Source organism: Homalodisca vitripennis, unplaced genomic scaffold (assembly GCF_021130785.1).
Source record: "Homalodisca vitripennis isolate AUS2020 unplaced genomic scaffold, UT_GWSS_2.1 ScUCBcl_3868;HRSCAF=9653, whole genome shotgun sequence".
NCBI lineage: Eukaryota > Metazoa > Arthropoda > Insecta > Hemiptera > Cicadellidae > Homalodisca > Homalodisca vitripennis.
In genome coordinates, this window is record NW_025779981.1 from 1 (window position 1) to 17905 (window position 17905).

The 17905-nt window shown below is 32.4% G+C and overlaps 1 pseudogene; it reads right to left on the reverse strand.

Annotated features, from left to right (window-relative positions):
- Positions 1-3392: 3392 nt before the first annotated feature.
- LOC124372714 lies at positions 3393-17905 on the reverse strand (annotated as a pseudogene).

The window sequence follows — 17905 nt, forward strand, 5'->3', positions numbered from 1 at the left end:
AAATTGAAATAAAAGTTTCATTTGGAATTCAAGTAATCAATCTTTTGAATACATATTTGTAGTGCTTGTAGACTTCACAATTCCTTAACAGATATTTCAGTAAATTATTGTGAAATGGAAAATTTAAAGAAGCACAGAGTACTAAGTAACATGTTTTATTGGAAACCATAACTATAAATTTTTACAATTATGTATACCATAGTTCTATTTTTGAGAAGTTTAAGTTTTTAAAAATGAAAACCATATATGGACAATTATCACACAGTATCAAATACTAAAAACACATGCAGAATATAAAAATGCTGATAAAAAATCTACAAACTAATTGTAAAAACACCAATACATTGGTAATTTATCATTCTCATTCCGTATAAAAAACACATTTTATGTATTACAAAAGTACAACGTTACATAGTACAGATGCGTTGTCAAATATAAACTAAAAACATGTAGAACACAATGTCAAGTTCTTAACAGTGCAGAACAAATTATAAAACAATTGGTTATTACAACTTAGTTCTACAGACAGTGAGTCACAAGAATAGACACGCCTTTGGTTTGCACACCAGGTGTATTTAGATTTTAGTATCTTGATTTTTGAAGGTGTTTGTATACTTATTCACATGCCTTAACTTGGCACCGTCCACTGAACATTGTGAACAAGTCTGGACAGGTTATGTTTTCCTAAACACACACCAATGTAACCTTTTTTGACTAGTATGAGCTGTGTCGTGCGGTGACAACACAAGCTGATCAGCATTAAATTGACTAATCGCTTAAATTTAACTGGTCTACTTTTCAAGTTTATTGTGTCGCTTACTGATTATCGCAACTTTTAATTACTTTTTCTGTACACACGTGGTTTTGTGTTTTAGTGTATGCACATAGTTATGTAAGTAAAAGATTTTGTTACAACACGATCTCGTTATAAGTTTCACCTATACCATTACATAAGTAGTGACAAATGAGATAAAATGATTCACATTTATGAATAACAACTTATTAGACATGTATTTATTATTATGACAAAGAAGCATAAGATAAGGGCTTTTTCACTTCCAGTAGCGAAAGCAACAGAAATGTCAGCTGCTTATTGTAACATTTCTAGGAATCCAAAAAAACCAAGAAATGAAAATGTCCACTCCAAGTGAAATTAGAAAAAGACTTTCAGAATGTAATGCAATTTTGGATAATTTTGAACGGGTCCGTGATTTTAAACAATGTAAAGGATTTTTATTTCAGTAAATAAACTGTGCATATAATTGAGAACTTCAGCCTGTGTTAGAAGAAAAATAAATTTAAAATGAGTGGATGAATCCATTGAAAGATATGGGCTTCCAATGAAAGAGGTGTATATCAAGCTGGCCACATGTACTAAACTGGAGATGGAACTACTTACGAACAGTAAAAAAATTCCACAGTGAAAACAGGAAAATCTATTTTCCTAATTGAAACCAATTTAACTCTTGGTAAATGTTGGAAAAACTTAGTTCAAATCAACACCAGTTCTTCAAACAGGTTAATTGTTATTCACAGGATCAGAAGATGATGATTTTTTGGAAGGACCAGGGTTGATTTACAACGTTGGTACAACTCAAAAGGATTATCATAGCCAGAAGAATAGTGATAATTTTAAAAAGTCACTAACAAAGTTTTGCTAATCTATGTTCAAATTCTGTGTTGGTCGTGGGCAATACACCCTACCACACAAGACAGAATGGCAAACCCTCCTGCTAAGTCTTTGAAAGTGGCAATGCCAAATTTTCTTTGTGAACATGGCAAAGTCATGGATCTCAAGTCGAAAAAAGTTGACCTGATGTCAACCTGACCTGACTTGCTGAAGTCTAGAGAAAAGATATTTACAGCAGACAGACTGACAAGATGACACATACCACCTTACTTGTGACACAAATCCCATTGAATATGCATTGTCTCAAATGAAAAACTGTTGTAAGAACAAGAAATATTGCAGGAGACTTGTCACTTAAACAATTACTGGAACTAGTCATTGAAGGTATCCCGCCATGTTTTGAAAAACTTTGTGAAACATCTCAAAAAGATGATCACCGACACAGTGACGGTATAGTTGAAGACAATAGATCAAGCTATCATCTAGACGAGGGGTGAAGATGACTTTAGCGATGTTGATGATGAATATTGTGATAAAGGTGATGAATCAGTAGAAGAGGAACCATTTGCAGTTCCATTAAACACTAATATTTCTTCACCGCAATAACAACTGTAGGTATGGATTACACCTAACCTGTAGTAGGCATACAACGAAAACTTCAAATAATTTTAATGTGTTAACTTGGTACGTAAGATAATTAGTATTTTAACATTATTTTTCATGAACAACATAAACATAATATAATAATTTCCAATGTTTTTATTATTATTAATAAGTCAGAACTATAAAACCAGTAGTAAAAATACATTCATATGTAATTTTGTTTAGTTACATATTTTAACAGTTCACATACTCCATATCATAGTTCTCCGCCCATAAAGATTCGCAATATCCCACGTGTATTCTTGTGACTCACCGAGTATGTATCGCAACCACTCACATGTTAAGATAATGTTAAAAGTTTTCCTGCCGAGTGACAGTGTCTAAAACAGTATATCTTCACTTCTTGAAAGAAGTGTACTCTAGCTACAATTTATTATACAAGAAACTCTCAAAATAGATAAGGCCTCCATAATAATATAAATGTCAATTCGTACATTAATCATTTTTAAGGAACTATCGTTGTCATATTTCTGTCATTCATCCATCAGCCAGTATAAAACACAATGCAAGAAAATAATTTTATAAATTTTCATCGTACATTTATGTAATGCAATAGTTTCTAATATGAGCTTGTGATATTTGGATGGAATTCAATAAAATAAATTGTTTGGATGTAGTTAAAGCACTCTTTTTACTGAAATCAATGATGTTTTAAGTTAGAATAAAATAATAAATAAATAATAGAATAGTTAAAATAATATAAAAAAAGAATAAACGTAATTCAACAGTCTCCCAGTACTTTTGAGAACATGTAAATCGAATTAAAAAGAGATAAAAACTAAGAAAATAGCAAATATACTACAGAAAATGTTAAAATATAGATGCAAATACAACTGCTGACTCATTTAAATTTACCTACGAATAATTCAATATGACATAGATTTTCTGTTGAATAAAATAAAATAGCAAAGGTATTTTTCAATGGTAAACTGTTATAAATTTGAAATGCCAGGAGTTTCTAGATAACATGTAAGGGCTCAAATTAATGGAAATTTAATTGGAGCTTAGGAACCTTCGTTCTAAACAGTGAACCAATTCTCTCTTTTTTAAATGTTCATACAGTATATGTACAGTATACCGTAAGTGACAAAATTATCGATTAGCGTTTCTTGAAGGCTAAAGGAATTCCGTTCTTTGGGGCCATGAGGAAGGCAAGGGGACTTGGCTGGAGACAGGCAGGCGTCTCCTTGGTGACACAGACCTCAAATTGCCGCAGCAAGTTCACCATCGCTGTCCGGATCTTGATGTGAGAGTACAAACACTGCTGTGGAAACAAAAAGAATACATTAGATTTATGTATAACTAGCTGTTTCCCGTGGCTTTGCATGCTTTTCGTAAGCTTTGCCCGTGTATATGAACTTCTGGTTTAATTGAATTATATTTACAACGCCGATGTAGAGTTTGCCTTGTTGCCACGATCAAGAAAATATGTTTATGTTTATAGCCATTGTGCACGTACATGTACTTTATTATAAAGTGGGCTAATACTCAAACTTTAAGTTCAATCAGAAATGTATCTTAAAGACAAATATACATAATAACTTAGCGCCTTCAAATAGTGTTTGGCTATGTAATATACGTAACTGTCTCGTAATTGCAGTTTATAGTGTGCAGGCGCTTTGAAACATTTTATCTTTTGCAGCGCCGCTTGGTGGTGAGTTACATCAATGGACATAGCTTATAAACCTTCTCCGTGGAAAAATACGTATACATACAAATTTTCATAATGGTCTGTCTAATATTTTGCGATTCCATAAAGGACAAACACACAAACATTCATTTTTATATATATAGATATACAATACGAAAGATTGTCTCAATAACCAGTCAGTCAGTTTCCTTCTTGTATACCGTAGATTGTGAATGGTACTTACATTTTTCTTCTAATGAATTTTTAAAGAATTATGCATCACTGCATGTTGTTTTTTTCAGTCCTCATCTTGTATAGAGGCAATTTATAGTCTGTGTGATATTTCTTGGTTAGTAGGTCTACAGGATGTATAAAGTGGGTGCTGTATACATCTTAACTTATGAGATTCTCTATATACCTTTTAATCAACATTTAACGATTAACTAAAATATAATGGTTAATCAATTACTTTTAAATAATTACCTGGACAAAATCTAGGACCCACTCCGAAAGGCATGTAGGTAGCAGCGTGCCTTGATGCTGAGTTCTCATCAGAAAAACCGTTCTGGATCAAAAACCTCCGGATCTGGATAGTAGTCGGGATTCTCATGGATACTTCTCAGTGGGATGAGTACTAAGGTTCCCTTCTCTATCACTGTTGAGGTGTCTGGTATTGTGTAGTCCTTGGTACATCTCCGGAAGATCAGTGTGAGTGGTGTGGTGTGTATTTTCTCAGGGCCTCTGTGATTAAAGAAAAGTAAGTTTTTGAATCCAATGTTATTCACTAGTCTCAAGCAACAAAATCTGTGGTTATGATGAAAACAAATCATGCTGTGAATCTTGATTTTAGCTTCAGTTCACCTTCCTTTTAGTGCAGGATCTTGAATCTAACTGTTACAGACTAGTCTCCTGGAGTCTGGAGTCATTTTCGTATGAAGAGATCCAAAATAAAGTCAGTGATGAGAAGCTCAAATAAACTTTTTCATTGTTTCGTCTTGAGCCTATTCATCAATGACATTTTTATGGATGTCTTCAGACCATGAATCCAGATTCAAGTGGCAGATTCCGGATGTTGCAGTAAAAGGAAGGTGAACTGGAACTAAAGTCAACATTCACATGGAATCAACCCTTCCTACCATAGTTATGTTATGATTTTTCTATGAAAACTTTCAAACACTTAATAGAAAAATAAATTATATTTTTAAAATCGTTTAAGAGCACTAAAATTTGGTAGTCTACACTTATTATGACTATCATTCAATGTGGAAAAGAACAACATTTGACCATTATTTCAAGTTTAAAAATTATTACATTTTCAACACTTACAGTACCAAATTTTATGGAATTAATGGTTTTAACTAATACAAAATAAATTACTAAAATATTTGCAGTGTGATTACTAAACAATACTATCAAATTTGTCTGAATCTATCAATGATTGGCTAAGGTACTATCATTTCTTAATAATAATAAATAGCCCTATCACTGTATTCGAAATTTAATTTACTATACAATTTTAGTTGGATATCCTGTTTTGCATGTGAAATTCCGAAAGGAATCACTACAATCTGTCTCCTTGTATCTTAATAACAATATCATTTAGCAGAATAAAAATAAGAAAATTAATTGTGTCATATTGGAAACACTGGAGTACCTACATAAGCTTTAAACATTTGGAATATATTTAATTCAGTAACAGTTTTATTAATAGAATCATAAGTTATACATCTTTATCAACAATGTTTGAATATCAAGACTTCATATCAACGAAGTTACAAACAATTTTTTTCTAAAACTCACTTTTAAAAATATAACTAAAACATACCTTGTTTTGACATATTTTTCAACCTTTTTTCAATTATTTCTTGTTTGAAGGTTATTTTTTATGATGGAATGATTGTGAAGGAAACAGGATTTTTCCGGACATTTGCCATCGTTCAGTGAAACAAGGAATACCTAATTAACCTAAAGTTTAAAAATAACTCTTAAAACTATGTTATATTAAACACTACATCATTCTATTACAATAAAACTTGTTGACCTTTCACCTGTGTCGGTCATGTTACAAAAAATGACTAATGCTGCAAAACATGACAAAATATCCCGTGTTTTAATTTTATTGGGGGAATTTCAAAATTTATCCCAAATGTGTCCAAAAACGTTTTTGAAATATTATAAATATAATAAATTTTCATTGCTTTTTTCTACAGAAAAGAACTTAGGTTGATACTACAAACAATATTAATGAAAATGTATTAGTTGTATATAAAATATGGGGTATTTTGAAGAAAGCGTAATTTTACAAGTTTGTTTTTATTGTTCTTTAAGCTGCGACAAACACACATTTTAGTTTCGTCATCATAATTCAGCATGTTTGAAGCTGTATTTTAGCAACTTATCTAAAACCTAAATAGAAAAACTTACACTTTGTGAAAGAGTTATATATGCTGTAACCATAGCTCTAGAAGACCCTGTGACTTAGTTTCTTCAAAATAACCAGAGGTAAAGTCTTTTTGGGACAAAGAACTGTTAGGATGTTAGAAGGAATTAGAACACAAATTTACATTAAATATGAAAACCTTAAGATTATTTTTCTGTGAAAAGTTGCAAAGAAAACAAAAATGTCCGGGTCTTTCAGACCCATGGTTCTACAGGTGGGGATAAAGGGAGTGGTTAAGTAAAGCCTTATCCAGTAATCAATAACCTAATTTCACAGAAACTAGGGAGCAACAGTTAAACATCAGTATGACAAAAATGTATTATATTTGAATAGTTGGATTATAAATGCTCTGTGCCACAAGTGCTCAGCACATTTATCAAATGTTGATTTTTAACAGATTAAAATATATGATTTTTGTATAATTACTATACTATTTACGATATATCATTATTTACTAAACTAGGAAGTCCAGCTGATTATGTCAGTTTGTCAAATCACTCAATAGTTGCTGCATCACAAACTTTTAGATGTTTAGTTGTTCTAATACACCATTCTGGAAATATAAAAATGGTGGTTATGTCTCAAAATATAACTTTAGCTTGATTAACTACAAATATTGGTCAATCCTCACCTGAAACAACTTGACGGAGGAATTTCATATCCTGTAGAGCATCAAAGGTCACCTCTCCACCATATCTGTCAAGGACACTGTGTATCTCCTGACACAGAGTGTCCTGGATGTGTGGTTGCTTAGCTATCTCGTACAACGCACATGCAAGGACGTTTCCTGGGCTCTCAAATCCAGCCAAGAAAAATATAAATGATTGTGCAACAATGAAGTTGTCATCAATTTCTGAAACAGTAATGCCCTTATATTATTTAATGTATACTATACTACTTTAAATTCACGCTTAACAATCTCAGTCCGATCTGTAATATGTTAATAACCACAACCGTGATCTACATTTCTTATACTCCAACCATGATCTAAAGAGTTAAAAAACCAGCTCTCATTCATGTAACTTCATAGACTATACCTAGAAAAGACTGTAATATCCAACTTCAGAACTTTACCCCACTTAAAGTTCGAAGCTGCTCTAATCAAATAACATGCTGGAATTTTCGAAGGTCCATTTGATATTTAATTTGTATCTTTTTATAATTCCTATTCAGAAAATATTGAGTAAGACAACTTTATTACAACTAACGGATGTGTTTGGAATACAACTTAAAAAAATTAACTAACAGCTGAAAGGAATGAAAGTTGAGGAAAGTAATGCATTAGTTGCAGTACACTACTGTATCATATACATGTTCTTTATATGTTTTTAGTGTAAATCTGTACATAAGTTTCTGTACCCTCCTCATAGCCAATGGAATAAGTGCAAAAAGTAATACTTGCTAACCTGGAATTTTGTTAGATTGATCCAATGATGATTCTTCTTTCAGCTGGATGAGAGTCTGGATGATATCTTTGTTGTTGGATTTGTTGTCTTTACGATAGTTGATAACCTGATGGATCACTGTCTGGAAAAAACCTTTTTACTCTGTCTTTAGCAACAGCTATTCCAAGAATCCTGTGAAGCCTGGGGAAGAAGCAGCCCATGAAGACATGGTAGATGAAGTGTGATCCCAGCATGTGAGACCCAGCTAGCCTGAATTGTTCGTCTTGTTTCTGCAGAGAGTTGGCATCAACACCGATAGTACACGAAGTTATAACGTCAGTCGTGTACCTCAAGGAGGCCTCCCAGATGTCAATACAGGAAGTGTCCTCCTGCTTCAGTATCTCCTCCAGCACCTCACTTTTACTCTTCATAGTGGGGAACATGGCCTTGACCTTGTTGACACCGAAGCAGGATACCAGCTTACTGCGAGAAAACCTCCAATCGGAACCCTTCTGGTGGATCAGGTTCCTTCCGAGGATGTCATTCACATTGAAATTAAACCCTCGATCTTCAAAATGGTTGAAATCATTGACTAATATTTTTGTGATGAGGTCCAAATCTCTCACAAACAATACGGGTGTGTGACAAGCGTAAATGCCGACGTAGGGAAGACCTTTTGTTTCTTTATAGATCCTGTTTGAGATGTCTGGTAGACTCCTCAGCTTCAAAAGATCATACATATTGCCGAAAATTGGCAACACTGGTTTCAGATATGGCACACCTCGTTGTTTCCAGTAGTGCCATTGTGTGAATTTCAAGAAATAGACAGTCAGACACACGAGAGCAGCTGTGACGAGCACTGAGAGCACTGAGAAGTCACTGACAGTAGACATTGATCCTGGCATAAACTCAACTGGAAAAAAGCACATTGAGTATGTTACAAGGAGTTTTCTGTCATAGATTAAATACATAGATTCAATACATTGAATATTCATTGACACCATTTACAATGACAGGACTTATGGTTTTAAGATAAGATAACATATTTAAAACTAAAACAATGTCAAAAGTGTTTTATGATGGTCCATGTCAATATATATTATATCAGTACTGTTGACTGTATTTGACATACTATATATCGGTACATGAAAAATGCCCAATGTCTCATAGCATTTCATACGTCTAATATGTGCAGATCTTATTTTTAGAGAAAAACTGTTATAAGATTTTGGCAGCTGATCAAGGGCCAACCAAGACAGTAAATAATTCTATTTGGGTAAAGATCCTACTGTATTTGCTGTACAAATATTCCTGCAACATATTTGAAGTGGTTTAATAAGAAACAGCGTATTTTGCATAAACTCGTACTGCAACATTTCATTTATTAATGTTGCATGCTTATTTTCTGCACACAAAGTAGCTATATTGGGAAGGGTTGATTCCAAGTGAATGTTGAGGTATAGACTCCAATTCACAGCTTATTTTCTTACTGTTTAATATTATGTGATTTTAATTTAGTTATAATATTGTGATGATATTATTTTTAAATTTTATAAGATAAACTGTAATTTGCTACATAACAAAACTTATACAATTTTGAAATGCTTTGTATATTTTACATTTGAAATAACTAATTGAGTCAAAATTGAATTACAGTACATAAAAGCTTTCTTACAATGCTGTCTGACAATATCACAATGTGTTATATATATATACTATATATACACGGTGTATATTATGTCTGGAAACACCCAAATATATCCTTTAATAATTTAAATATAAATTTTGAAACCTCTTACAATCGTGATAGAGATTGGCATCTACTTTTTGGAACAATGTTTTGTTATGTCACACCAACGGGGGCGTCCTGCCGAGGGTATCGTGAATATTCTTAATGGAAGCCTATACCTTGTGATACATAATTTTTAAAGGTAATAGCTTTACTGAATTGAATGCCACAAACCGCATCTCAAGGGAATTATTCTATCAGAAAAATAGAGCATTTTTAGTATTGAAAATTTACTGATGTTCAACAATGTAATTTTAACATGGTTCTTGCCACAAAATGTGTTACACTAATTTTTTAGCATTTTTTTTAAAATGTTCAATTAAATATAAAACAAAAATTTCATTTTAAGCTGGTTCTACTAGCACAAATTTGCCCAGTTTTTATTACAGTACAATTATGGAAATACTTATGTTATTGATTTCATTATTACAAATAAAAAATAATGTATGCTGTTAGAAAAGTCTTACAACAAACGTTTTACCTGCATTTGGTGTCAAAAGCAATTGTTCGAACTGTGTTCCTTCTACGGTTTGACAAATGAGCCAATCTTGTGTAAAATGATTCGACAGAGTTGCCTAACATTTCTTCAGTTATCAAAGCAATCTCCTCTATAATCCTGTTTCTTAGGTCTTCCAAATTATGAGGCCTTCTTCTATAAACATTGGATTTTTAAATGACCCCATAGGAAATAATCGATTGGTGACAAATCCGGAGATCTTGGAGGCCATTCGATTTCTCCTCTTCGGGCCAATCCATTTATGAGGAAACCTTAAATCCAAATACTCTCTTACCTGTCTCCCATAATGGGGTGGAGCACCATCCTGCTGAAACCATACATTATCAAAGTATTCTCCTGATTGCAATTTGAATAGCTGGGATTATTTCATTTTGGAGCATATTGTAGTAAAGTTCGGCATTTAAATTTCCATTGATGAAAAAGGGTCCACAACAATTTTGTTACCTAAAATTCCACACCATACGTTCAGTTTTTGTGGTTGCTGTGAATGGGACTCAGTAATCCAATGTGGGTTTTCACTAGCCCAGTAACGGCAATTGTGCCTGTTAACATTGCCATTTAGGAAAAAAGTTGCCTCATCAGAAAATAGTATGTTGGTCAGAAAATCTCTATTGTCATCACATTTGCGCATCACAAGTTCACAAAACTCAACTCTTCTGTCGTAATCATCCTCACTTAACTGTTGGACTAAATGAACTTTAAATGGTTTGTATTTATTAATTTTCAAAATCTTACTCACAGACATAGGCTGCATATCATGTTGCTGTGCAGCTTTTCTGAGCGATGTATGTGGGTCTTCAATAAATGTTTGCAAAACATCTAGTGCATGTTCTTCATCTGTTGCAGATTGTATCCTACCCGACTTTGGCCCGATTACGTACACTCCCTGTCATTTCAAAACGCTCAATAGTTTTTTGATATTGTTGAAACATTATGGGATTCCTTTCTGGGAAAGTGTCATTAAACAAATTACAAACTTCCCGATAAGATATTTGACGATCGCCATATCCTCGCATCATCAACAGAGTAATTCGTTCTCTTTCAGACAATTTCCATTAAAATGCCAAATAAAAACTGAACTACTGTAATTAGATAACTTGTTGACAGCAATGCTTCAGAGACACTGATTAACTCGACAGAATGATATGACCTTTGTCCATTTGTAATTCCCAAGCTTAGACCTGTCTAGTGAAAGCTCCATGCTCAACAAAACTGAAAACCTGTAGACCAGATGATTAATAACACAATAATGTTTTCATAGGCTAGTGACCTTTGTCTCTTTAAACCTTCCTGCTGACTGGAAAACACCAAGTACAGATTCATAAGTAATCAGAGAAAGTGACTCCATAAGTTTTATTCATTGTAATAAAAACTGGTAAATTTGTACTAATGAAACCAGCTTAAAAATAAATTGTTTATTTTATTTTAATTGAACATTTAAAAAATGCTAAAAAATTAGTGTAACACATTTTGTGGCAAGAACCATGTTAAAATTACATTGTTGAACATCAGTAAATTTTCAATACTAAAAATGCTCTATTTTCTGATAGAATAATTCCTTTGAGATGCGATTTGTGGCATTCAATTCAGTAAGCTATTACCTTTAAAATTATGTATCACAAGGTATAGGCTTCCATTAAGAATATTCACGATACCCTCGGCAGGACGTCCCCCGTTGGGTGTGACATAACAAAACATTGTTCCAAAAAGTAGATGCCCAATCTCTATCACGATTGTAAGAGGTTTCAAATTTATATTTAAATTATTTAAAGGCTATATTTGGGTGTTTTCCAGACATAATATACACCCTGTATATATAAACTTATATGTATATATATATATATATATACAAAAACGGTTGTGTGAGTAAATCTTTGACCCGAAACGTCACAAAATGAGGTAATGCTGTCCCTTCAGTTATTTACATGAGTAAAACAGATCCACTTTTCCAATATTAAATTACAATTTTTTATCAGTGCATCAGCTTTTTATTTTTAATTTAAGAAACAGATGCCAATAGTCGCAAAATATAAAACTTAGCTATCAAAGACACAACAAGGACTGTGCCAGAGAGGCCAATTTCCTCCTCGAATGGCAAATAAATAAATAATTAAGATTTGTAGTTGGAGTGTGAGAAAGGTCCTGTGTTAAACGACTTCATGTTTGAGAAAAAATGTATAACAGTTAAGTGTTATAATTTATCAAATTTTAAGAAAATGCTATGAATAAAAAACATCCTGATATAAGAACATAAGAAAATCAATATAATAATGCAGTACACAGTACATAAATTAGTAATCATAAAAATGTTCCAACTTCTTCCTCGTTTAAAAAGTTCTGTTTTTACTTTTTGTATAGAGACTTCCACTAATATTAATTATTTACGATAGTAAACCAATACTCCTTGAAATAATTTTATGGCAATTTTTTCCCAAACATGTTGACCAATTCCTGTTGCTGCAAGAAGTTTACTAGATTATTATAGTAAATATTTATGATTCCAACTTTAGAAATATTTTACCTCCCCCCTTACCCCCTCCTACTAAGAGTATTTAATATATCCTCTGAATGCACTGGCACTACTCTTCTGAACCAAAATTCTTTTTAAAGTGCAATTTATCATTTTGAAACTCAATTCCCTAAAGAACTATTAAGCATCAAAGATACTTAGTTAAAAAAATTACATGATAAAATTCCCAAAGTGGATATTTTTTATATTGCACAAGGAGAAAAAGTGAGCCAGGAAACACACTAAGCATACATTTTACCAGTAATGATTCAGTGAGCGTTAATTATTTTAAATTATTCAGATTCAAAATAAGGTTAAAACAATTAATGTATCGAAGAAATAACTTGTGAGCAGCAAAAACATCAAACCAATCAAGAACACTCAAAGACATTTATAAAATTATGTTTCTAAAAAGCTGCATTATATTTTTTAAGTGAAGTTTTAAATGATTCATTATTTAAATATAATACTGATTAAAATCATTACTTTAAATCACTTTATAAATGGATTGATAGTAAAAAAAAACTTACCTACTCTGCCAAAAATGTGTGAAGAAGTGTAATTATATTAAGATAACACAAAACTGTTTGATGTTATCTATAGAGTTTATCATGGTTATTTAAGAATGAACGTTTGTACCCTTTGAGCAAGTCAAGAGCAAGCTGTAAAAACTTGTACGTCAACATTGTAGAGGTCATATTTTACACACAAATGAAATCAAAATGACTTGAAAAATCTGTGTGTTAAGAGAACAAAGGATAATCAAACAAAAATGTCAAAACTGATATAACAGTTCAGTGGTGTATCCTCGATTTAAGGTTGGGGGTCAAACCTAAATTCAATATTTTGTTATTGAAGAGTAATGCACGAGGAATAATTTCTATTCATACTGCTAATATGCTATTGTATTAAACAATTATAATTTTTTAAATATACAATTGTACTTGCTTGGAATTGAAGATATTTCACCATAAAAACTATTAAATCAAAATTCTTTATTTTGAATACTAATATAAAAAAACCATGTTTTATTAAGAAAATCATTTATTGATGTTACACATACTGTAGGAGTTGAATTGGTTGATATCAGTAGTTACTTTACTGAAATTCAGTTTCTTAAGTAAAATGTTGGGGAAATGTGCACATTAACAATATTCTAACTCTTTCTAGTTATTGTTCCTGAACTGATTTGACGATATAGTGGTTTGAAAACTACTTGTCTTCAGTTTCAGTTGTAAGAACTACAACCATATTTAGACGCTATGTTTGCACCAAGGTCACTTACTAAAATCAGCTGAAATTCTGGTCAAGTAGATATTGTTATGGAATTATAATACAAAACCCACAATTGTACGGTATTTTGGTCTGTGTTTGGAAAAAATCAGCAAAGATAAAAAATACATAGGACTCAATCAATCAATCAATTTTTTTTAAGTATTACTTCTAGTAATTTGTTTAATATGTAGTACCATGAAACTAATCATTTTAAACATTTTTGTGGGAATATATACAGGGTGTTCTGAAAAAAGGTGCCCATAAGTCAGGGCGTGATTCCTCACATCAAAATAAGAAAAAAAGGTCTAATTAACATAGGTCCGAAAATGCTTAGTTACCAAGTTATACAGGGTGAAAGATTTCGTCTAAATTTCAGTTCCCCTGCTGCAACGAAGCCCTACGGGTATTTGTTGGCTGTTAATTAAGATGTACAATTTAGCGTACTTTATGTAAAATGAACTGAAAAATTGAATAAAAACCGTTTCCAGACCTGTAGCTACAGTAATTTTTAAGATATGTTACGAAATACGCGAAACTTGGTCCCGAAAAACAAGTTACATTTAGGTTTGAAGCAGATTTACTATGTTAAATGTACAATAAACACAAAATATTTTTTCACGGTACTTGTAGAAAATTTAATTTCGAAGAGAAAGATGTAAAATAAGTCTATAATAGACAAACGCAAACTTTAAAAAATAATCCTTAATTACATACAAAACGCATGAAAAATAGACAAAATCTGTTAAGCTCTCTACAAATGTAATATTGAAATTAAAACAGCTGTTTTATTAAAATATTTGATTTGAGAAACAAAATAATTTCTATTTAAAACATATGTTTTAACAATGTAACATTGTTTATAATAATTTAAATAAACATTACAAGCAGCTATTTTTCCATTGCTCATTAAGTGCGTGTGTTGATCTGTACTTTAATACAAGTTAGTGCGAGTGCCGTTGTAGTTAATTTTTGATAGCTAATAATATCTTATTCATCATGGCAGGTAATATGAATATTATGTACACTAATGGTGAAATGGCAGACATGCATTTAATGTACGGTCTTGCACATTGCAACAGTCGTCAGGCTAGACGACTCTATCAGGAACATTTTCCTCATAGACAGTTACCGACTCATAAAATGTTTTCTTCCATTCATAGAAGGCTAAGCGAGACGGGAACCTTTAAATCTGGAAAAGTTGGTAGATCAGGACGGCCACGTACAACGTGTACAGCTGAATTGGAGGAGGGCGTGTTGGACGAAATAGAGAATCATCCTGAAAGAAGTACTAGAGAACTAGCCTTGGATTTCGGTGTTAGTAATTCAATTGTCTGGAAGATTTTACACGAGCAGCAGTTGCATTCTTATCACTATCAAAGGGTCCAGGCTCTTTTGCCTCGAGATTACTTTCCTCGTGTTCAGCTATGCCAATGGCTTATCCAAAGGTGCAGAAATCCACATTTTTTAAATTACATTATCTTTACTGATGAAGCAAAATTTTCAAGAATGGCTATTCTTAACACCCACAATACTCACATGTGGGCAATTGAAAATCCACGTGCTATTTCAGAGAACCGTCACCAATATCAGTTTTCTATAAACGTATGGGCTGCTATTCTGGGTGATAACATTTTTATTAGTTTTTTACCTGATACGCTCAATGGTGAAAATTATTTACATTTCTTGACGACTAATCTGAATGAGTTACTCGAAGATGTGCCACTATACACACGCAACAACATGTGGTTCATGCAGGATGGAGCTCCAGCTCATTACACATTACAAGTAAGAGAATTTTTAAATGAAGCATATCCAAACAGATGGATTGGTCGAGGAGCCCCAGTAGCATGGCCTGCAAGGTCACCTGACCTCAATCCTCTAGACTTTTTCTTATGGGGACATTTAAAGACGCTTGTCTACGACTCGCCTGTGGATACCATAGAAGAGTTGCGAATAAGGATTGTTAACGGGATTCAAAGGATACGTGAGACACCTGGGATCTTCGAAAGAGTTCGGCAGTCTATGAGAAGACGGCTGGATGCTTGTATTTTGAATGAGGGGAAACATTTTGAACATCTACTGTGACGTGGTTAGTTTTTTTAGGACAAGTGTAACTTTTTTGTTGAATGATAATTCAGATAACTTTTTTATGTATGATAATGTATGATTGTTAAAAATATTTACTTGATAAAAAATAATAGTAACTCATTAATTTGTTTTAATAAAACAGCTGTTTTAATTTCAATATTACATTTGTAGAGAGCTTAACAGATTTTGTCTATTTTTCATGCGTTTTGTATGTAATTAAGGATTATTTTTTAAAGTTTGCGTTTGTCTATTATAGACTTATTTTACATCTTTCTCTTCGAAATTAAATTTTCTACAAGTACCGTGAAAAAATATTTTGTGTTTATTGTACATTTAACATAGTAAATCTGCTTCAAACCTAAATGTAACTTGTTTTTTGGGACCAAGTTTCGCGTATTTCGTCACATATCTTAAAAATTACTGTAGCTACAGGTCTGGAAATGGTTTTATTCAATTTTTCAGTTCATTTTACATAAAGTACGCTAAATTGTACATCTTAATTAACAGCCAACAAATACCCGTAGGGCTTCGTTGCAGCAGGGGAACTGAAATTCAGACGAAATCTTTCACCCTGTATAACTTGGTAACTAAGCATTTTCGGACCTATGTTAATTAGACCTTTTTTTCTTATTTTGATGTGAGGAATCACGCCCTGACTTATGGGCACCTTTTTTTAGAACACCCTGTATATATATATATATATATATATATATATATATATATATCTGGAACTACTTTCAAAGTGTTAGGCATTTAATTTTAAAAGCTAGTGGGCCAGTCTTAAGGTTGGAGATAATTACTATACTTATGAGCATCTACAAATAGATATAAGACGATGTTCTATGCAAAATGCCACTAAACTAACATATGATATATGATGTATATATATATATATATATTATATATATATATATATCATATATCATATGTTAGTTTAGTTATTTAAAGGTATATGTGACAGATACAGCCAAGTACAATATAACTGAAGCGTAAAAAGTTAGGGCTCTGTGGTGTAATGGTAGCACATTCACCCGGCAAGTGAGAGACCCGGGTTCGAGTCCCGGCGGAGCAAGTACTTTCTGTGATTCAATGTTTGTTGAAAAATTATATATATATATACACATTAATTAAATTTTTATCAATGGCATTAGCCTAATTTAATTTCAATAAACATTGAATCACAAAAAGTATTTGCTCTGCTGGGACTCTAACCTGGATCTCTCACTTACCGGGTGAATGTGCTACCATTACACCACAGAGCCCTTACTTTTTACAGTTCAATTGTTAGTTCGGTTATTTAAACGTATATGTGACAGATACGGCCAAATAAAAAATAATTTAATCGTAAAAAGTGAGCGCTCTGTGGTGTAATGGTAGCACATTCACCCGGCAAGTGAGGGATCCAGGTTCGAGTCCTGGTGGATTAAGTACTTTTTGCGTTTCAATGTTTATAACTTATAGAATCCTTGAGATATCATTTAAAAAAAACTGTACTTATATATGATATTCCTGTTATAATACTGTAAGGAAATGCAACACGATTGGTAACAGCATGTGGTTTATAACACGTGATTGCTATTACTTTATAATTTTGTTAAGTATTTTATACGTTTTTGCATTTCACTATGAGTGTTATTCTGATTGTGATTTAAGTTTAAATATACCTTCTGATGCTGTCACAAGAAGGAAAATTTCGTCTAAAGATATCACTTTAAGCTCCAGATCACAGGTCAGGAAGAGAAAAGTTGTCATGTAGGATTCAAACTGATAGCAGTTAAACACTGTGCACAACTAAGTGCATTTAAAACTATAGTATATAATTAAAATACTTACTTGGTTTTAAAGTTTACTAAAAGTGCTGTTCCTCCTTACAACAATGGTAATACGGGAATCATTAAATGTATAGGAGAGAGATAAGGCCACTGATAAGGTTGAAATTTGTACTGAGTTTGTTGTACTTCACCCTTTATTCTGCCCAA